At 48.7% G+C, this 23,272-nt stretch overlaps 1 pseudogene; it reads right to left on the bottom strand.

Moving 5' to 3' along the window:
• Positions 1-20,870: 20,870 nt before the first annotated feature.
• On the bottom strand, positions 20,871-22,636 carry LOC136492094 (malonyl-CoA:anthocyanidin 5-O-glucoside-6''-O-malonyltransferase-like; annotated as a pseudogene).
• Positions 22,637-23,272: the final 636 nt, after the last annotated feature.

The raw sequence follows: 23,272 nt of genomic DNA, 5'->3' as shown, positions 1-23,272 counted from the left end.
TGCGTGCGAGCTAGACTAAAACTAAACACTCTGAAATGAAGTTCAAAAGGCGAGGCAGGACGAGTCATGAGTATACTCTGCTCTGTCATTGCCCTTGTCCAGCAAAGTTGACGTGTTTGGTGAGCTGCCTCGCCGTCGCCGTGTATAAATGGCGCCCTCGGCGATCACTCTCCGAGCTAATTAAGCCATTGTGAGCAAGGGAATTAACTGAGTGAGCTCAGATAGCCGTCACGCACGCCCACACCGTTCTTGCTAGCACTCCAGCTCCAGCTCCAGCTCCATTGGTAATCTCGTAGGTTGCCAGGCAGGATATATAGCATAAAAACAGCAGCTACACGTACGTACGCTTGATGGCCAGCTTCGCTGCTCAGCTCAAGGACAGGTTCCTCGGCCTCGTCGACCGCGTCACCGGCTGGGGCGGCTGCGGCACCGGCGCCGACAGAGACAAGGATGTGCCAGAGGCCACCAACGTGCCAAATGTCCAGCAGGTCCTGCTCCAGAATCATCTCGCCTCCCAGTTTCTTGTCGATTGTTATTGGTACAAAAGGTTTTGCTTAGGTTACTGACGTAGTACGTGCCCCATGTGTTTGTGATTTCTGCACTTACAGCCCGTTGAGATCAGGTCGAGAGACCCCGTTGTAGGCGGAGGATCAGTGGCTGGGGCCAATTGATTGATACTGCCAAACAAGCTCGAGATTGCTACGCTTGCTGGTGTTCCGTATTCCAATTGAAGTTTTTGCCCCCTCAAAGGCAGTTCGTTCCAAAACCGCTTAATGTGTGGGCAGTGTTATTATTGATTGATATCTCCTTTCTGATTGTAACTAAACCTTGTGAATGTTTTCCTCTTTTTTTTCCTTTTTTATTTTGCTTCTTTTGGTGTTACCATTGTAATTCCGAGTGTGTGTTAGTCTGTTGTTATCTTGCTATCTCCGAGTACATAAAAAGTAATGATTTGACTAATATATTTCTATTCTTGAACTGAGCGGGCTGGAAATGAACCCGAAGGAATGGACATACTCATTCACAAAAAAGAAAGAAAGAATGGACATACTCATGTAGGCAAGGCGAAAAGATGCAAACTGATAGGAAAGAAGAAAAAAGGAAAACATAACAGTTCGAGATAAAAACGTTCAAAAAAGATAGCAATATCCACCAGGGGAATGTCATAACTGGTAAAAAAAACTCCACAGGTAAAATAGTCTTTTCTCCTAGGACTTAATACCGTTACAACTCCAAACTAAAGGAAATGTTAAATAGAAAAGAAAAACTTGAGACAAGAACAGATATGAAAGGATTTGAGTTTGGGTGTCAGAAGCAGCATTTTTTCGTTTTCAAATAGGAAATTTTCTCAATATATTTACATCCTTGAGCTGAGCTACTCGTTGAATTTTGTTCATCCGAGTTGAGTATATTAAATAAAGATGTGTGCTTGTATTTTTTTATGGTCAGTATTATTATATTTAATGGTAGATGACGTCTCCTTGATGATGACTCCACTCATCCTGGATAAGGTGTGCGTGATCATTCGCAGAGAAAAGGTGTGCGTGATCATCATCAATCGTGCTCGTGCACCATGCCTAAGCAACAAGCAAAGGATCTCGTCTTTCGGAGCGGGAAAATGAAACCGATTGAGGGGAGGTTTTATCACAGCCTATTGAAATTGGCTTTGGGCCTTGTGATCCGGTAGGGGATACGTGGGCCTAGAGGAGGTCAATAAAATTGAACAGTAGGTTATATGTGCTTTGCTAAAAAAAAACTCCAACTCTCTACATCCTTCGTTATTTATTGATAGAAATAGAAATTTTGACCAAAGTATACACGAGAGCTTCTCTAATTTAGATCTTCAAATATTGTCATTCGCTTTTCCGGATTTCTCGTTAGCCAAATATGGAAAGCGAGATTGGCTCTCTAGAATGCACGCATGATATAGAAAAGCCATTGGAGGATAAAAAGACATAGAGACCAATTTTCATTTACCTGGCGGAGTTGCCTCGCCTGTTGGATTAATTAGGCTTATCCTATAACTAGTCAGCAATTAATCAAAAAATTCCAAAGACCCACGATAAATACTAAACGGGAGTAACATTAGTACCACATAGTACACTTACTAGTATACTTGGGCAAACATTAGTCAGAGTGATGTGGAAGAATACGTATTAGTCAGAGTGCTTTTACAGCTACCAGCATCTGAACATTCACCAACTTGGCGGGCTCCTTCGGTAATTGTTGGTGGCCACGGTCGGCGGCGACGCGGTCGATTGGCCGAGGAACTTTGTTGTGGGCTGAGCGGCCATGGCAGGGAGTGATGAGCAGGACAATAGGCACCGTGTGGCCGGTGGCCCAGAGAGCATTCACCACATGGAGAAGACAGAGGGTGGCGCACGGCAAGAGCAGGACATAAAGCGAGCCAGTACACGTCGTGGGGCGCGATGGACATGGACCCAAAGCTGCAAGCCTTCAAGTCGTAGAGCATCGTGGTGGCCATGGTGATCAGGGCGTCGACGTCGGTCGAGTGTTGGATTAGAACCTAGACTGGATCTTATCTTAGTCTAAACATGATTACTAACTAAATCTTATACGGAAATTAATCTGAGTTTGTAGATGCCATCCGAGTGCCTCCGTAGACGTAGAAGAGTTGATATATATGAAGTAGATCTTAGTCTTCACCAGATTGAGGCTTGATGCTCCTAGTTAGTGAAGAACATGATGTAAATCTGCAACAGTACCTCGATGTGGGTAGACGGCCTTCCTAAACCCTCCAGCGTCTAATCGATCGGTTATATGAATAGTCACGTGGATTATAGAGCTTATAACACCAGAGACGTCTCTCTTATTTATAATCACGCTATGGGTTAGGGGCCTAACCCTTAGAATTTTAAGGGTTGCCGTCGATCACGACAGTTCTTATTTAGTTAAAAATAAATGACGAGTGGGTGGACCAAAAGCTTAACGCTTAATTAATCTCGTAACTAAGTTCAGGATTAGCCGAACCGATCACATTCCAACATTCTCCCACTTGATCGAACGGCTAATGCAATTATGCAACTAATGTTCGTTTTACGCTTATGTTCACACTCAGTACTACAGCAAGACCAGAACAATACGTCGTCAGCAGTATTAATCGCCACTAGGACCCCATTACCCATAGTTCACTGCAATACCTTGTTAGGACGCTTATTACTTATTGGAAGTACATGACCCTATTACCAGGAATCAAGTCAGAGACTACACTAAAACCCAAATTGATTTGCGCGCTCATAAATGGGTAAGTGTTAAGACTCAAATAGTCAAATATGCTAGCATTAGCTTAGTTCTTATTTTTCTCAAGCTTAATAATCTGATTCTAGGTTCTTTCTTTCACAACATTTAATCAATGTGCTTGGCATCAGCATTTGTTGCGTTGTTACTCAAAATAATAATGTAACTCAACTGTAGGCCTATAACAATATGTCAATACTCAATATTAGGATAATATCTCTTAAGCCACATAGTCTGTCGTATTCATGCCACTAATTGAGCTCATCTTAATACTAATTATATTTGGAGCTTTCAATAAAGTTGTCCTTTTCTCCAAGAGTAGGTATAATCTAATTGTGTACTTTTTTATACATACTCAAGAGAATTGGCAAATAATTCTTAATTTTTATAAGTGACATGATGACTCTTTTGGTGCCTCATCAATATCTTAAAATTCTTTAGCACCTTCCAGTGGACCTATTCTGGATTAATAAACTAATATTTTGCCAAGTATCACAATGCCAAGTCTAGACTAGTATTGACTTTGAGCATTCTTAAAGTTAATGACAGCTGAAGCATATGGAACGTCTTCCTCTTCAATTGTTACTAACTTATTCTTATAATTATTTAGATAATTAATCTTACTGTGTTGTGCAATTGCACTATGCAAATAGACAGACGTGGCATTACTTATTTAAACTCTATCTCTTAAGCATTCATTTGATATGTCTTTTGTGATACTCCTAGTACTCAATTGGTCCTGTATTGGTGTATTTTAATAGCCAAAAACTCAGAGGCTTCACCAAAATATATCATATTAAAATTTTAAATATATCATATTAAAATTTTTGGTGAGTAGAAAACTCTTATGTGACATTCCTATTGCCACTTAACTCAACCTCACCCATGTAGAGTATTAAGACAATAAACGTTTCCACCATTTTTTATAAACATAATTGTCCACTTAATGAAATTCTAAACCCTAGTGGGCTATGTTCTTAGTTTAAATCTTTTAAAACTCCCTTTGAAGTCACGCTAAGAATTGTAGACCCTTTTATAGCCTACCGGTTTGACTTCATTAGGAAACTTATTAACATCCACACTTTATATATACATATGGACCTAAGCTCATAAAATTGCTTAGTTTAGAATAACAAAATTCCTCTTCTGATGTAATCATCTTATAGATTTATCATGGATCATAAGCAGATTAATAACAATAGAGGTTTACTTATGTGTCTACTTATCAACTAATGGTTTCTACATATATCTGTTGTGGCTTACTAATTGACTCTTAAAAATCTACAATAGAAACTGTAATAATTTAAATGGCGGTATACTAATGACTTATGACACAAACTGAGATATTTATGTCTTCTTGAGTCATTGATACAAAAAATTGTATCTCTCCAATATTTAATCTTCCTCCTTTGTGAACTCCCACTAACTCTCACTAATTTTTGCATTCTCTAGGAACACATCATATCATAACAACTTAGTGAAACAGTTATAACAGTAGAAGCACAATCCCTTGGACTTTGCTCCTACTGATTTCTGTGTTCTCTAGGAACATAATCAGGGTGTCATATGGATAGCTCATTTACTTAGAATCTCATTTCTTATCCTTAGCTTGATGGTACTTATTTCTTGCTAAGGTTTTGCCCAGTAAAACTTTTATGGTCAAATATTCATCAATCAGCGTTGGCCAGAATGACAAACATAAGGCATATAAGTCTCCAAAAACAAGCTCTATGAACTAGTCTAATCAGTGTTGGCCAGAATAAACTAGAATAAGAAACTTGGTGGACATGCAAACACCAATCAGCTTTGGCCAGAAATAGTGAAAGCAAGCCTTACTTCAATTAGAGACTATTGTTGGGCCGAGAGACAAAATTAGTATGATTTTCTTATTATTATTTCTCAAGTCCCATGCTTTCTTATTTGAATAGAGCATCTCTTTCCTAATGAGACAGTCCATTCTCCCCTTTGAAATGTGGCTTAACTATAGTGACACAATTTTGACAAGGTCTCATCACCTGACTAATGATTAACTTAACGATAATTGTCGGTGTTTTCGGACCACCGACGAGTAAATTTGTATTTACGCGTCTGGCCCGAATGGTGTGCTCGGAGGACACAAGGATTTATACTAGTTCGGGCGGAACGTCCCTACGTCTAGTCAAAGTTCGGCTAGGCGCTAGGCGACTTCTAGGCGATGACCCATAGCCTAGAGCCTAGGCGAGCTTAAGCGAGCCTAGGCGTTTTAAAGCGTTTTTCTAGGCGTTTTGTATATATACTAATATACATATATTATCTTCTAAAAGAAAAAATAAACAGCTAAAATAGTGGGTTTAGATAGATTGAAAGGCTGGCTTAGAGAGATAGAAAGGCCCAAATGGCAACAGTCCAGCCCATCTCCCACTCCAGGTCTCCAACCTTATCCTTCTGTTCGGTCTCCCGCATCCTCTGCTCGACGCCGCTTCCTCTGTTCGGTAGCCCGCATCAGCCGCCGCCTCCGATTCCTCTCCCTCTCCGGCATCTCTCTCTCCTCTAGTGCGTGCCCGCCCCCGCCCGCGCACGCGCCCGCCCCCGCCCCCGCCCCGCAGCTCCTCCTCCTCTACCGGTGACCTCCGCCAGAAGCTCCTCCTCCCCCACCGGCGCCGCCGACGAGCTGGCGCCGCCTAAGGGTCCGCCTACCCCCTAGGCCAGGTAGGACCCCCCCCCCCGCCTGCTGCCGCCCGCACACGCCCGCGCCCGCCGCCGCTCTCAGCTCCTCCTCCCCCACCGGCGACCTCCCGCTGCGACCTCCCCCACCGGCAACCTACCTCCTTGCGCCTGGATGTCCGCCTACCCCCATAGGCCAGGCGGGAACCCATCGACTAGCGACTAGTCGCGCCTAGGCGCGCCTAAGGCGTCGCCTTTTTGAACACAGCATCTAGTTCATTGCTGCTCGTGTTATCGGCACTTGGTTTCCAGAAGGGGTTACAAACAGGCGAGAGAGGGAGAGGATCCCAAGTCTCTGGTGGAAGGAGTGAATGGGTGTTGAGAGCTCACTTGCCGCTCAGCCGTGTGCTCGTGTCATGCTCTTGTGTTCTGATTTTGTGTTTTTTGCCCCCTCCATGAGGCGTCCTGCTTCCCCTTTTATAGATGAAGGGAAAGCACGAGTTACAAAGGAGGAAAAGTAGAAAAACGAGAGAGAGAAGAAGGATTCTAGGGTTGTTGGGTCCTTCTTCTCCTTCATGCGGGTACTGCTGATCCTATAGATGTCAATAGGGATGGCTCCATGTCATGGCCCTATTCATCACTGGCGCCACACGCGGCGTCATCTATCGGTCATGGCGTTCCACTCCGTCTTGGTGGACGTCGTGGTGAACTAACACGCCTATCAGCATCTGTACGAGGATTAGACAGAACAGCATTGGCATGTCCGACACTGTTCTTGATGTGAATCCCCTAGTATGGCCCGTCACAGCCATGGGTTACATCTAGGCGTGCCAACCTCTTCCTTGGCATCAGAGTTTTGACCTAGGCCCATACGCTTAGACCTAGAGTAGTTGACGGCAGTATGGGTCCCCGTCGGATGAGACAGAACCCATGTCCTCAAGGTCGGGCGAGATGGAACCCATACCCAAGGGGTTGGGCGGGACAGAGCCCGCGTCCTTGAGGCTGGGCGAGAAGAAAACTGCATCCTTGAGGTCGGCCGAGACGGAGCCTGCACCCAAGGGGTCAGGCGAGAGGGAGCCCATGGCCTTGGGGTCAGGAGAGACGGAGCCCGAGGTCGGGCGAGACAGAGCCCTCGTCCTTGGGGTCGGGCGAGACAGAGCTCGTGGCCGGGCGAGTCAGAAACCACGTCCATGGGGTTGGGTGAGACCTTTTAATACATCTTGAGCCATTCGGGGAAGTCAGCGTGGGCGCTAACTTCCTTACTTTGGGTATCCCTAATATCGATACCCGACAGTAGCCCCTGAGCTTGCAGAGGAGTAGAATACTCCTTTGGAGGCTTTTCTGGACGGGAGGACTCTGAGGGCCCTGGCCTTCTTTTTTAGCCCACGACGTGTCCTGGTAGGACGGCGATTCCCTTTTGTTGCGATCGGTCTTCTAGGGGGCATGCAACCATAGGATTCGGGAGGTCGGAAAGATTATTCTTGATTTTGGTACCCTAGGATCTGATCGATCCACTGTCATACTGCAACCGCGCGTTCGGTCTCCTTACGAGTTCAACTTCCCTTGAGCCCCTGCGTGTAGCAGGGGTCCGGTCTAGGATCGGCTCATCTTTGGGATCGTCATCCCTCAATCGTTTTTTTGATAAAATGGAGGGGCTGAGCCGTGCCACATTTTTCCTTGTTGGACGAAACATGGTGCTCGGTGAGCTTGTTAACGGGCTAGTCTGAGGGGGGCCCTAGCTTCCCGCTCATGGGGGTCTGGCATGGGTCAGCTAGTGACTAACTCTAGACTCTTGGCGGCCAATCCATATAGTTCTCAGGTCCGTTTGACCGATCCCAAGGGCTCATTGGCTTTCTTTGAGGAAAAACCATGGACTGGGAAACGACCAAGACTCGAACGTGGGTCGGGATGCCCATGACGCTCATGTGCCTGGGTACTGGCCACTAGTGGGCCCATCCCTTTCCACCCCTCACTCGAAGGGTGCCCCAGTGTAGCTGTGAATCCATCGGAGGGCCAGCCTTTGAACTCCTGGACCTGAATGGGCCGTAGGAGCATTTTCAGCTCTGTATCACACCTTACTTATGACGGTTCTCTACCCATTGACTGAGCAAACCATCATCTAGCGTGTCCTTTGAGGGCGCAGCCAGAGATAACATGCGCACAATCTTCGGAGGTAGGTGACATGACGTGGCGCAGCGGGCGCATGAATCTAGGCAGACAGTTCGCCTTCTCGCCCTGCTCCATCCTATAAATAGCGGCCTCCCCCTTCATGTTTCTGCACACCAAAACCATAGCCTTACCTTCTTTGTTTCTCCACCGTCGCCGTTCGGATCTGTCATGCTTGCCAATCCACCGCTGGAGCCCTATATCTATAGCTTCCGCTTCTCTGCCACCACCTTTGCTTCTCCGCAGCCGCCTCCATCCTCCATGGATTCATGGTACTGCTCCGATGTTACCCATGCACGCATGGAGGGCCTTATCAAGCATGGTCTTCTCCACTGGAGGACCGATACGGTGGAGTGGCTCGTGCTTGGAAGTGAAGATGCGCTGGCACCGCCCGATGGCTACGTTGTCTCCTTCACACCCTTCCACGAGCGCAGACTCGTGGTTCCTCCCCACCTGTTCTTTTGGGGTCTATTGCACCACTATCAGATCAAGCTATAGAACTTGAACCCCAATGGGATCTAGCACATCGCGGCCTTCATCGCGATGTGCGAGGGGTACCTAAGGATCGAGCCCCACTTCGAGCTATGGAGATATTTCTTCTCCATCTCCTTAATCAAGAAGAAGGAGAGAGACCAGGATACCCCAATGCCGATGGGATGCATGGGCATCCACCTCCGAGGGCAGCGGGTGGCCGAGTACATGCCCTACCAGCTCTCTAGATCCAACAAGGGGTGGCACTCGCATTGGTTCTACCTGAAGAACTACCCTGCCACTCCCTTACCGATCTTCTTCGGGCGCCTGGTCGAAGAGGTACCGCCATCATGGCCATGGGGGCCACCCATCAAGGAGAAGAAGAGGATGTGTGACCTCCTTGATGCCATCGTATTCCTGAAGACCCACGGCCTCTGCGATACCGGTGGCATCGGGGGGTATCACACGAGGAGGGTGGTGCCGCTGATGGCGTGCGTCCTCCCGCTATACGGGATGACGCCTAGCGTGCGGCTCATTAGGACGACGCTCGCCCAGGGGTTGCTCCATGATAGTGAGGCTGCACAGCGCATCAAGGAGGCCACAGGGGAGGCTGGCACCATGTTCCCAATCCCAGGGCATCCCGTGATGCGGCCCGGAAGCGGGCTTCATTGAGCTACCGGTGGGGTTAGTCTTCTAGGACTCTATCATGCCACTGCCAGAGCATGCGGCCATGAGGGCGGTGAACCATGCCATGGATGAACAAAGGAAGAAGAAGAAGGATGATGAGGAGAGGAAACGGCGGTCGAAGCAGTGAGCGAAGCTGCAGCGAGGGAAGCGATGTCAAGTTTCATCAGAAGAAGAGGAGGAAAAAGAAGAGGAGGAGGATGACGGCTCTATGTCACCCATCCCGTGGGATGATCTAGCCACTGGGGATGAGGACCCGCCTTTACCGTAGGTAGCTCCCTTCCTGTGGCATGCCATAGGGCAGGAGGGGGAGGACGTGCCCCCAAGCCGGTGAAATCAAAACACCCCGTCCTATTTGGACCTTCGACGGTGGCCTCGAAACCAGTGGAATTAGGCCACCTTGCCTCATCTAGGCCTTCGACGGTGGCCCTGGAGCCGACAAAAGCAGGTCATCCTGCTCTGTCCGAGCCCTTGGCGGCGCCTCCAGAGTCAGTAGGAGGCGGCCATTCTGATTTGTCCAAGCCCTAAGAGCCAAGGGAGGGCTCGAAGCGGCAACGTGCCGATGAGGAGCAGCCGGGGTCAGGGTGAGTCAAGAGTTTTTTTCATCCTTTTGTCTTAGCGAATTTTTGCCATGAACTGACTGCCATATCCCTTGCAGTGTCGGAGGACATGGGACTCTCCTACGGCTCGCTCCAAAAAAGATCCTCCTCCAGCAAACACGCCAAGTGCCGACTGGCGCCGCACCGGTGGTGAGCGTGAGTGGCGTTGGGGCGGCCATGGTGTCGACTAGGAGGCGCAGACGATGGTTGCATCCATGGGAGAGTAGGTGGAGGAGGGTGCATCTGGGTCGCCCATGGCGAGCGCGGCACGGCCAGTCATGTCCTCGATGAAGCAGGCGGAGGTAGCACGGCTGAAGCCGTCGTCCGTGCAGGTGGCCGTGTCCATGGTAGGTCAGATGGAAGGGGGCGCACCTGAGGCATCCTTCATGGATGTGGCGACAGGGCTGGCCTCCATGTCCGCGTCACCTGCTTCCTCTATCGCTAGAGGAGCCGCTCTAGAGGAGCTACCGCCGCAAGAGAGGTCGGCGCCGCTTGAGATCGGTGCGGGGACGTCTCGATCTCTGGTCCGGGTGGCTACCCTCGATGAAGCAGCAGAGGACAGGGAATGGGGGAGTGTCCACATGGAGGTTGGGGACGCAGTTTGTGCCCTAACCACCATGCTAAGCTCGATGCACGACATTATCGCACCGGTTGGCTAGATATGATATGACCATGCTTCTGACCCTCATGTTCTCTTTCCGTGCCTCTAAGTCTTGTCTTCTTCACAGATCCTTATGGCCTATAGCCGAGAGAAGTCCTAGTTCCTCATGGAGTGAGGGGCTGGCCACACAGCTCGCTACCGCCTGTCAGGAGGTGGCTGAGCTTGCCCCTACCGCTCGGGAGGTGGTCGACCTCCGAGTTAGGGAGAAGGACGCTCGTGACGATGCCCACGAGGCTGAGGAGAAGCTCATGGCCCTGATCAAGAGGGTGCGCATGGATGTCGTGGAGGCCAAGCGGCTATGGAAGGAGCAGGACGATTTGCTCTGAGCCATAGAGGAGCTCTACACAGGGATTGACCTTGCTCGCTAGGAGTGCGCCAATGCTCAGCAGCAGATCGGCCACCTCAAGAATGAGCTCCAAAGGGAGAGGGACTTGAAGGTTGCAGCTAAGTGCGTCTCCGCTGGGCTCGCCGCAGAGGTTGGCCAGCGCCAAGAAGAGGTCCGATGCCTGGAGGCCGAGGTGACCCAGCAGCACGATGAGGTGTGCAAATTTTGGGCAGACGTGGATGGTAAGTCTCTAGTTTCCCTTTTTGTCTTTCTCCCTAGAATCCATGGTTAGCCTTTTGACACGTTCGGTATGTGACTTGGGTAGGTCTCGATGACAAGTTCGGGGCGGAGGTGGTGAAGAGCCGTGGCCTAGAGAAGGAGCTCAGCGAGGTGAACAACACCCTCCAAAAGGAGAGCGACGAACACAACAACCTACATGTCACCATCCAGCTAGTCTGCGATGAGCTCGAGCTAGCCCTGGAGCAGGAGACAAGCTCGCTCATGGTTTGCGCCACCCTTATCATAGACCGAGCACGTGATATGGCAAGGGGCGCGCTTTGCTTTAGCGTTCACCGATCATTCATGGTCGCCCATTCTCATTACGAGAACATCGATCCAGTGACGATGAGCCAAGGCTTCACGCCCATCTATACTATGGTAGAACCGCCTGGAATAGCACACTTTCGGAGGCACTCGTCTTCCATCAGACCCTAAGCACCCTAAAAGCTGGCTACATCGGACGGTCCCATTGAGCACACCCTAAGGGAGAACTCAAACAATCCAAGCTTTTTCTCTAGGATCCAATAATGAGAATGAGTTTACAATACTTAGTCCATTTCATACAACAAGAGTTCTCAGAAATACATTATTACAATACCAAGTTCAGAGTGCGGAATTTAAACAGCGGATTTAAAATAAACATCTAACGAGAAGATACAAGAATTTGTCTGTGCCCACTAGAAGAATCCTCCACATAACAGCTACTCCTCAAGATGCACCTGCAATAGGGGTAAATAAACCCTGAGTACACAATGTACTCATAAGACTTACCCGAGTAGTGGGAATAATTTCCCGACTCCAAAGGATATGATAGGCTTTATGGTTTGCTGAGTTTCCTTTTTGTGAAAAAACATTACTAGTAGTGAATCCTTATGTATGTGTTTTATTAGCAGTCATGATTAGATTATTAGCTAACCATTCTATGTAAGCACATGTTCTACTTTCAAGCAAGAGTTGAGCAATCAGATCCATTTCACCATCTTTCATCTTCCAGTTCTTACTATGGTGCTAGATCGTAAACAAGTTGTATCATATTACACAGCGATTCATGAACCAATGTAGCCTAGCTGGGTACCCCAAAACACACGCCATGCTTATACCCTAGGCACAAGCAGGACCAACCCACCACTCTCCTATCAAGGGGTCTAGGTTCTCGTCCAAACTTGGACTCAAAGCCCCCACACATGAGTCCCGGACTCAGTGTGGTGCTTAGACCTCCACCACCCCCTCCTCCAATCAGTTGGTCCGGAAAGAGCCAGAACCCATGACAAGAGAGCAACGAGCCTTCCCGCTCCCATAAGCAAGTATGTGCTCAGGATAATAAGTCTGTGACCTGACTAGAATCCAATGCAACGGCTGGTCCTTAACCGACATGGGCAGGGAAAATAGTATAGCCAAGCTATGCCTCATTGGCCACGGGACAACCTATTACACCCACTAATACCCGTACCATATCCCTACCCGGTCTCCATTTCCTTTCACCATTTTATCATGAGAGTAATAATAATAATCACCTATTGTGAGTAACGATAGGCTACTCACGTTACCGATACCCTAAGCATAGCAGCTACTCGACCTATGCTAGTAGGACTCATAGGTAGGTTTATCTATGTATGTAGTTTCAACAATAAGCCTGTAACGTAAATGCACATCACATATATATGATTATTCAAAATAAGGGTTATGCACTAGGGCTTGCCTTGGGCAGGCACGGTATCAGCTCAGTCAGTTAGTGATGGCTCCAGGACCTTCTCTTGCATGAGGATCTCCTCCTCGTTCTCCTCGATCACCTCCTCGAACTTATGATCTCCGATGGTCATGATCTCCGCCAACTCATTCTCTACATGCATGCGATGATGATGCAACACTTAGTATTTTGGCAACAACAACTCTTAAAATAAGAATACATAAGAGAAACTACTAAGCTAGCTCTAATGACTAAGATACTAAGCTAACTATCAACTTCATCAAGAAAGTGTTGGGTTCAACTAACAAACACCTAGCTTTACAAATGAAGGATATATCTCTATTTCTACTAATGATTTAATGTAAATTTGAAACAAAGAGCATTTAACTACCCTTATGTTAAGTCTATTCTAAAGCTACAAAAATTACAGTGAGCACATAATAATACCACGAAGCTACTATAAAATTTTCAAAGCTAAACCTATCACCATTTTGCCACAAAAATTCCTACAATATTTAACCAAATAATATTAAGCACTCTCAAATGATTTAATAGCTCCTGGTATCAACAAGTATATATATAAACTAAATACACTAACAGGTAGAGCACAATTTTAAGAACTTAACAAAAATAGTTTCACAATTTTTAGATACCTACATGATTTTATATTAATTACCAAAGTTCAGCTCAGAATTAAAATAAAAAGTTATTTCTATTCTCCACGAAAAAGCTAAACTGATTTTGGCCCAACGTGGCCCACACACGAAGCAGCGTCCGCGCGAGCGCACGGTGGCCCATGGTGCGGCCCACGTGGCACCGGTCCACGCATGCGAGGCGGCCCATGGCAAGGAACCCCGCACGCGCTGGCACATTAGCAAAAATGCCCTCGCATTATCAGAAAATAGCGTGAACACTACATGTACTATTTCTATAGACCGTGACTTTGCAACGAAACCCTCGGATCTTTCTCCTCTTTACAACGACAAGGCCCTCGGCTTTCCCCGCGCACGCCGGCGCGGCGAGCGGTGGCACTGGCACTTACGCCGGCCACACGGGACCCATGCTGACCTATCTACGAAACCGACGCTCACCTAGGGTTTTGACGTGAGACGATGGGCGGCGGTTGCACGAGCCGAGGCACCGTAGAAGGATCTCTCCATGACAGTGGGTACCCTGCGGCAATGGCGATGGTGTTCAGGTGAGCTGCAAGAACAACAAGGCAGTAGGGGTAGCGGGTGAGCAACGATAACTCACTAGTGACCAAACTGAGAAGTCGGCTTGACCGGAGATGACCCGAGCGAGGCTGGCCACGTGCATGCTGTGAGGTGAATGGCGGACCGCAAAGGCACGACCGCGTCAGTTGCGAGGAGGCGGCACTAGAGCCATGACTAGCGTGCGCACGATGAAGAGGGAGCCAAGGCGAGCCAGTGGTGTAGAGGAATTGGCATGGGGTGAAGTGGTGGAGGCTAGCCATGACGCGGGCGATGACGGGCCTTAATGGCACAGTGGCGGGCAAAGCTCCAAAATTGGAGCTCTATGTGATGTGAGTCAAGGCGGGGTGGGGTCAGCTGGAGAGGGGGCGTGAAGGCAGAGACGTGAGCACGAGGAACTGATGAGAGGTGCCCGCTCTCTGACTCATCGAGACATGACTCGACGACAGTGAAAAACAGAGAGAGAAGAGAGAAAGAGAGAAATGGAGCGCGACAATGGGCTCGGCTCATCCATGCCTTGATGGGACGCAAGCGTCGAGCTCAGGAGGCCCACACATCGACGCTATGGGCAAAGTGTGTGCGCTTCCGACCGGCATGGCCCGCGCACTGCAGTGCCATAAATGGCATGGCCACGGCGGCTCGCCCACGTGCGCATGGTAGAGGCGACACGCACAGGGCCGGCAACAGCGCAGAGATGCAGCGGGCCAGTGTGGACGCGATGACTATGCGACGGCAGCGGCAGCATTGCGATGCGAGGAGTGTCGGCAGTGCGGACACGACGGTAGCATGAGGCAGAGCAGCAGGGCGCGGGGCCAGCGGCTCGCTGCAGCTGGCCTCGGCCAAGTGCGGCAGCACGGTTGATAGGGCGGGACGCGACCATGTGTGTGGCGTGAGAAGGCCGCGCGGTGACCGCGCACCCGGCGCCAACCAACCCGAGACAGTGACACGCACGAATTTTGAAGCGTTCGACAAGACCAAACGATTGCTTTAGGACCTAAACCATCTTCACCATGCTCAAGATGGCACATGAGACAACCAAATCGAGCTATAACACTATACCACTCCTTAACCTAATCTCTCACAATAAATTGCTAAACATAGCAGTGTCTAACTGTTGGCAGACTTCTAAACTAGTAATATCATTTTTTTCGACCGCAAGTATTTCATTGTCATCTATAAAGTCTGTACTTCAAACTTTATTTAAGTATCACATACATGTTCTATAGCATTTTTGCTTAATAAAAATTGGTTTTAAACCCTTAGTGATATAACATGACTATCGAATCAACTTTTGTTTCGCATTTTAGTTGATCATTTCGAGTTACAGAAATTGATCTACACACTTTATCACATGCATTAACACATAAACATCATACTCATTAAGGCTGGGCAAAAATAACCGAGAACCGAGAACCGAACCGAAAGAACCGGAACCGAAAATTTCGGTTCCTTATTCGGTTCCTGATACTGAAGAACCGAAATAACCGAAGAAAATTCAGTTCCTACTCTCGGTTAACCGAATTAACCGAAATAACCAAATTACATAAATTATACTTCATTTACTTGTATTTTGTAGGATTATGTGTAGTGTTTTATATTTGAACTGTTATATATTTGTGTTACTATATTGCTATTATTTTCTTATATATTATTATTATTAAAAATGAATATAGTGTTGCATCAATTTGCCTTAGAACAAGCATATTTATTATTGTCTTGAGGTCTTCTGAAAAAATTCGGTTAGTTCGGTTAGAACCGGAACTGAACCGAAATAACCGAGAACCGAAATGCTCGGTCCTAAAAATTTTTGGAACCGATCGGTTCCCGTTTTCTAGGAACCGAATTTCTTCGATTACCGAAGGAACCGAACCGAAACCGAACCGAGAACCGAACGCCCACCCTGAATGCTCATGACATGTTTTAGTAAATAATTTACGGTATAACACCAAGGGTGTTACATATACCGACGCCGAGCTGGACGACATCGAGAAGGAGGTGGCCCCCTGGCGCATGACCTTTCTGCCAAGATAGAAGATGAAATCATCCCCCTGAGGGGTTAGTTTAGTCAGATAGGTCAGGCGACACATTTGTAATAAGTGGACAAGTTCCAACCCTTCTGTTTCGTTTAAACAAGCTTGTTCTTTCGTTTTGGTTGAATAAATTTGTTTTTTCTCCCTTTTTATGTGTAAAAAAGGAATAATGCGTTCTGACCCTTCCTGTTGTTAAGACCATAGAGCTCAAGGTGTGGGCGAGAAACTCTGATCACGCTGGTAAGCAAGAGTGCCGTAGCTGCTGGGGCGTAGGTTTCTCGTAGTCCGAAGAGTTTTACTTAGCGTTCGTTTCTGCAAACCTTGCCTCTACATTTTTAACATGAGAAAGGGTCGAGCACGGCTACTACTTTAGAAAGGATATATATACCCTTATCAGCCCCCGAGTGAGGCCCGACCCCTTGCCGTTGCCGGGGTCAGGTTTCACTAAAGATCGAGGAGATGATAGCGAAACTAGTAAGAGGAAGCGTTTTTGTTTCAGAAATGTTATTCTTAGTTTTTGTACATACCCCTCCCTAGGATCCGAACCATTGTCCTATGACCGTGCATTCGGTCTCCTTTTGAGTTCAACTTCCCTCGAGCCCCCGCGCATTGCAGGGGTCCGATCGAGGGGTCAGCTCATCTTTGTGATCGTCTTCCCTCAAGCATTTTTTCAATAAAAACGAAGGGGCTAAGCCGTACCACCTTTTTCCTCAATGGACGAAACATGGTGCTCAGTGAGCTGTTAACGGTCTAGTCTGAGTGGGGCCCCAGCTTCCCGTTCACGAGGGTCCAGCATGGGTCAACTGGTGGCCGACTCTAGATTCTCAGTGGCCAATCCATATAGTTCTCGGGTCTGTTCGACCGATCCCGAGGGATCGTTGCCTTTCTTTGAGGAAAACCCATGGACTGGGAACCAACCAAGACTCGAATATGGGCCGAGATGCCCGCGGCGCTCGTGCGCCCAGGTACTGGCCGCTAGTGGGCCCATCCCTTTCCAGCCCTCACTCTAAGGGCACCCTAGAGCGACTGTGAACCCGTCGATGGGCCAGCCTTCGAACTCCTAGGCCTAAATAGGCCGTAGGAGTGTTTTTAGTTCTGTATCCCCCCTTACCTATGATAGTTCTCATGCCTGTCTACACCGACGCCGAGCTAGATGACATCGAGAAGGAGGTGACCCCTCTAGCATAGGACTTACCTACCGAAATAGAGGATGAGATCATCCGCCCATGAAATTAGTTAGGTAGATAAGCTAGGCGGCGAACTTGTAATAAGTGGACAAGCTCTTAAATTTCGTTATGGCCAAAAAAGATTTTTAGCCCTTCTCCCCTTTTGTATAAAAAGGTTAGTGTGTTCGACCTTTTTCATTGTTAAGGCTGTAAAGCTCGGGGTGCAGGTGAAAAACTCTTATCACGCTGGTGAGCAAAAATGTCATAGCCGCTGGGGCGTAGGTTTCTTGCAGTCCAACCAGTTTAACTCAGCGTTCGTTTCCACAACCCTTGCTTCTAGATCTTAACATAAGAAAGGGTCAGGCACAGAGAATGTTTGCTGGGTAGATATACTCTTTAATGCATTCCACCTCTTTCCGTAGTTAAGGCTAAAAAGCTTGGGGTGCAGGCAAAAAACTCTGATCACGCTGGTGAGCAAAAATGCCATAGCCGCTGGGGCGTAGGTTTCTTACGGTCCGACCAGTTTTACTCAGCGTTCGTTTCCGCAACCCTTGCTTCTAGATCTTAACGTGAGAAAGGGTTAGGCATAGAGAATGTCTATCGGATAGATATGCTCTTATCAGCCCCCGAGTGAGGCCCGACCCCTTGCCGTTGCTAGGGTCGGGTGTCACTAAAGATCGAGAAGTCGATAGCGAAACCGATAAGAGAAAGCGTGCGTAAATTAAGGGTAAAAGCGACATAGCTGTTTGATGTTCTAGGCATTGGCGAAGAATTTGCCATTGATGGTCCTGAGCCCCTTGCCATTGCTGAGGTCGGGTGTCACTAAAGATCAAAGAGTCAACGAAACCTGATAAGAGAAAGCGTGCGTAGATTTAAGGGTAAAAGCGATATAGATGTTCGATGTTCCAGGCAATGACAAAGACTTCACCGTCGATGGTCTTGTGCCCCTTGCCGTTGCTGGGGTCGAGTGTCACTAAAGATCAAGGAGTCGATAGCGAAACCTGATAAGAGAAAGCATGCGTAGATTTAAGGGTAAAAGCGACGTAGCTGTTCGATGTTCCAGGCGTTGATGAAGACTTTGCCGTTGATGGTCTTGAGCTTATAGGTGCCTAGTCGGAGCACCTCCGCGATGACGTACGGTCCCTCCCATGGTGGAGAGAGCTTGTAGTGGTTCTTGTTGCTCTGGACAAGGTAGAGCACTAGGTCCCCGACGTTGAAGGCCCAACCCCGTACTCGACGGCTGTGGTACTGGCGCAACGCTTGCTAGTACTTGGCCGAGCGGAGGAGGGCAATGTCGCGTGCTTCATCTAACTGGTCCATGGCATCCTCGAGGGACGCCTTGGCTCCCTATTCATCATACGCCCTGACCCTCGGCGCTCCATAATCAAGGTCGGTCGGGAGGATATCCTCAGAACCATAGATCATGAAGAATGGCATGTAGCTGGTGGCCCGGCTTGGGGTCGTCCTCAGGCTCCAGAGCACCAAATGGGGTGATGAAAGATGTCACGAGCTGGTCAGACTCTTTCATCGCGATTTGATGGTACCAAGACTCTAAGAGTACGCATCAAGGAAGCAAAGGGTTTCGCACTCTCAGGTCGAGTCGACTACTTGGTCTATCCATGGAAAAGGAAACGGATCCTTTGGATACGCTTTGTTGAGACCCATGTAGTCAACACATATTCTCCATTTCCCACTCTTTTTTCATACAAGAACGGGATTGGCTAACCACTCGGGATGGTACACTTCCTTGATGAACCCGGCCGCCAAACACATTCTCCATTTCCTTGCTTATGGGAGCGGGAAGGCTCGTTATGCTCTTGTCGTGGGTTCCGGCTCTTTCCAGACCGACTGATTGGAGGCGGAGAAAGGTGAAGGTCTAAGCACAATACTGAGATCGGGTCTCAAGTATGCGTGCTTGGAGTCCAAGTTTGGACGGGGGCCTAGACCCCTCGACAGGAGTGGAATGGGTTAGTCTTGTTTGTGCCGAGAGTACAAATGGGGCGTGTGTTTTGGCGTACCCAGCTAGGATACATTGATTCGCGAATCGCCGTTTCTGTGAGACGGTACCGACTTGGCTATGGTCTAGCACCGTAGTAAGAACTAAAATATAAAATATGGTAAAATAGTTCTGATTGCTCACCACCTGCTTGAAAATAGCATAGGAGCTTACATAGAATAGATAGTTAATAAACTAATGATGACTTCTAATAAAATTTAATATAAGGACGCACATTTAGTAATGCTTCCACAGATGCAATAACCCATAAGCCAAATAAGCCTTACATATCCTTAGAGTCTTTTATTTTTCTCCTATCGGATAAGTCTTGCTGAGTACAATCGAGTACTCAGGGTTTTATTCCCCCTATTGTAGGTGATCGGAGGATACATAGAGCTGACTCTTGTGTGTGGAAACCTCCTGGTGGGCTTAGAGATGATTCCTTTCAAGCTACGACCATAGTGTTTATTTATAACCATCACTAAAGGTTTTTATAAGAAAAGATGTAAAATCTGCTAGCATCTCTCGTATATAAATGTCCACTATGTTAATACTTCACTATGTCATTAAATTAATCTTTGTTTCCTCTGTAACTCTTATAACATTGTTATATTCCGCTGTTATAATCAATTAAAATAATATTCTGTTACTGTAATAAAGTGATGTAAGAAATGGCTTAAGAATGTTGTAAGCTTTATTCTCTTATTTATGATCCTGATGAAAAAATATGGATTTTCAGGTTCTCCCATAGGGCGTGCTCGACGGAACAACACGATTTAGCGCACTCTCTTGGGTACTTAGTGTCTAATGGAAGACAAGTACTATTGGGAGGGCATTAGATTAGGCGGTTCTGTCACATGCATGTTACTGGAATCATCATTAGATCATAATCATACATTTGCTTAGCGAACTAAAACTGCGCATGCACGATCCAAAATCACGGCCAATAAACATGTGTTTGAAACAATCTTACTTAGTACTCATTTGTACTTAAACACGAAAACAGATCTAATCTCAGTACTAATGGCCCTTTAGAACTTACGTAACAATCAGGAAACGGATCTACTTTGAGTGCTAATGTCCAACTTAAAATATAGTAGATTAAAACTGAATGATCTTGACAGAGGCATAAAACTAATACACTCTGGCCTAGGATCATGTTATGATCTAAGCAAGCTCTTGATACCGATTGTTGAATTAGAACTTAGACTAACAGGATCTTATCTTAGCATAAACATGATCACTAACTAAATCTTATGCGGAAATTAATCTGATACTAACCAGAGTTTGTAGATGCCATCTGAGTGTCTCTGTAGACGTAGAAAAGTTGATGTAGATGAAGTAGATCTTAGTCTTCACCAGATTGAGGCTTGATGCTCCTAGTTGGTGAAGAACGCGATGTAGATCAACAACAGTACCTGGATGTGGGTAGACGGCCTTCCTAAACCCTCCGGCGCCTAATCGATCGGTTATGTGAATAGTCACGTGGATTAGAGAGCTTGTGACACCAGGGGCGCCTCTCTTATTTATAATCGCGCTGTGGGGTCAGGGGCCGAACCCTTAGAATTTTAAGGGTTGCCGCCGATTACGGGAGTTCTTATTTAGTTATAAATAAATGAGAAGTGGGAGGACCAAAAGCTTAACGCTTAATTAATCTCGTAATTAAGTTCAAGATTAGTTGAACCGATCACGTTCCAACATCGAGATCTCTGCATGGCGTCGACGTCGAGATCATTGACGTGGTCCAGAACCATGCATCGTGCACTGTTCTTTCACGTACAGCACGCATCAACCAGGTCTCAATTATTGCACGGGTCTACGAACAGTTTGTACATCATCAACCCATCGCCGTCACGCCAGCAGGCTGAGGAACTCCGACTTGAAGGCGTCCATGTGCGCCCGCCGGAGCACGGACACCGACAACTGCACCCCGTCGCCGTCCCTGGCGCGGACCAGAGCCACCTGCCCGTCGTGGTTCATCTTCACGTTCTCCGTCCGCCGGGGCCTCCCCCACCCGAAGTCCGCGGCCTCATATACCCTGAAGCCCGGCGACCCGGACACGTTCATGAGCCGGTCCATCGGGACCTCGCTGGGAGTCGTCGCGAACTCCCACCCGGCCAGAGGGTCCTCCGTCACCTCGCGGACCGCGCCCTGCGCCGCCGACGCCGCGGCCGCCAGCGCGCGCGCCGCGGCCGCCAGCGCCGGCACCCTCGCGAGGCACCGGCTGATGCACGCGCTGAAGTAGTCCGCGCCCGCGGGAGGGTCCAGGCGGTCGCGGACGTCGGCGAAGAAGAAGAGGAACACGTCGTCGTCCGCGGGGAAAGGCCGGCAGCGCGCGTAGCACGTCCAGGCTAGCGCCACGACCGCCACGAAGGTGGACGGCGGGCGACGCAAGGGCGGCGCGCCTTGGGACTCTTCTCCGACACGCGCGATGCGCTGCTTCAGTCGTTCGATGTGCTGTGCGTCCACGGTGAACGTCCAGCGGGTGAACCGCAGCCGGTCTTCTTGCAGAATCGACGGCGTCGTCGCCTGTGGTGCACGGCGGTGCGATCGTACAAATTTTGAGACCTTGGTCCTAGTCAAGGCAACAGGAAAAAAGCCAGGAACGTACGTACCAGAGGCAAGTTGGGCGCGTACTTTCTGAGGACTCTACGGACCAGCTCCTTGCCGCCGGGCAAGCTGACGGGAGCGATCGAAGGACGGAGGCGGCCCCGGCAGCGCGTGCCCCCGGCACGCCGCCGCCAACGCCTCCACGAACCTCCACAGCGACCGCCCGTCGGCGACGCCGTGGTGCAGCGTGACACCGAGGGCCATGCCGCCTCCCCCGAGACGCGTGGCCTGCACGGCCAGCAGCGGCGCGGGCAGCTCGCCCATCTCCACCTCCGGAACGAGGCGCTCGAACGTCTGCACGTCGTGGTCCTCGTCGCCTGCGAGTCGGCGAACGTCGGCGTCGCACTCCGCGACCACGAACCTGACGCCGTCGGAGGAGGCGGAGCAGCGGATGGCGACGTCGCCGGTGTCCGCGAGGTGGACGAGCTTGCCGGCGAGCGGGGCGAAGGTGGCCAGGGTCGCCGCGAGGGAGGAACGGAGGGACTGGACGGCGGTGTCGAAGGCTGGCAGCTGGTCGCCCGAGAAGAGCAAGAGGTGCTGCAGCTGCGGAACAATCAGCCACTGAGCTTCCGTGGCATTGAGCTTGATTATGGCATCCGGCGTCAGCGCAGCCTTTCCCGGCACAGCGACGTAGCTGACATCGACGATTCTCACCGGCGACATGGTGGATAAGCTAGCAACAAGATCAACACGTGTTCGAGTAGCTAGCTGGGTAGTGTGTCTGATTGGCAGAGCGTTCAAACCTCATCGAGTATCACGTCGTCGTTTGTGTAAGTGCATTAGGTCCCATAGAGCGAAATTCGGGCCCTTTGTCACAGCTTAGCTTCACCAACGAAGCTGTTTTTTTAGAGGGAGGACAACTTCATTAGCTACTTTATCGTTAAAGCTGAGCTGTTTTTTTTAACCTCGTTCAGTAAAATAGCTTTACATGAAGGAACAAAAGAATCGATGACTAGAATGACCTTCCTTTTTTCTTTTCTCCCTTCTTTTTCTCCATTTTCTTCTCCACGCGATCCTTCTTCTCCACGCTCGTGCGCCGGCCCTTCTTCCCCACTGCTCGGCGGCGGTACCTCGTGCCTCAGCTCCTTCTCCACGTCGACCACATGTAGCACTTCTTTGGAGGCAAATCGGAGATGCATCCTTGCTGGGGCCCACTGGTGCGAGGTGAAGCTGGAAGAAGCTACTTTTTCAGCTCTCTGCCACCCCCATCCACTTATGAGAGCATAAAAAAGAGATTCACCCATGAAGCTGTTTTGAAAAAAAAAATACTATTTGGCAAAAAAAATAAGTTCACATCTTCGTGGGTCCTATTCGCTTGAACTACTTCAGCCGTATTTTTCAGCGAACAAACAGTATTTTTCTCTCAGAACAAATCAGCATAAGTATCATCGTAAACCAAATTTCAGCGAAACGAACAGGACCACGACAGCTCGTGAAGCTGTTGAGAGAGCTGTACTCAGCGGAGCCGATGGATTTATTGCGAGAT

The sequence above is a fragment of the Miscanthus floridulus genome, chromosome 11, assembly GCF_019320115.1.
Source record: "Miscanthus floridulus cultivar M001 chromosome 11, ASM1932011v1, whole genome shotgun sequence".
Taxonomy (NCBI): Eukaryota; Viridiplantae; Streptophyta; class Magnoliopsida; order Poales; family Poaceae; genus Miscanthus; species Miscanthus floridulus.
The sequence above is the reverse complement of the archived record's forward strand: the minus strand, read 5'-3'. Positions and strand labels throughout refer to the sequence as shown.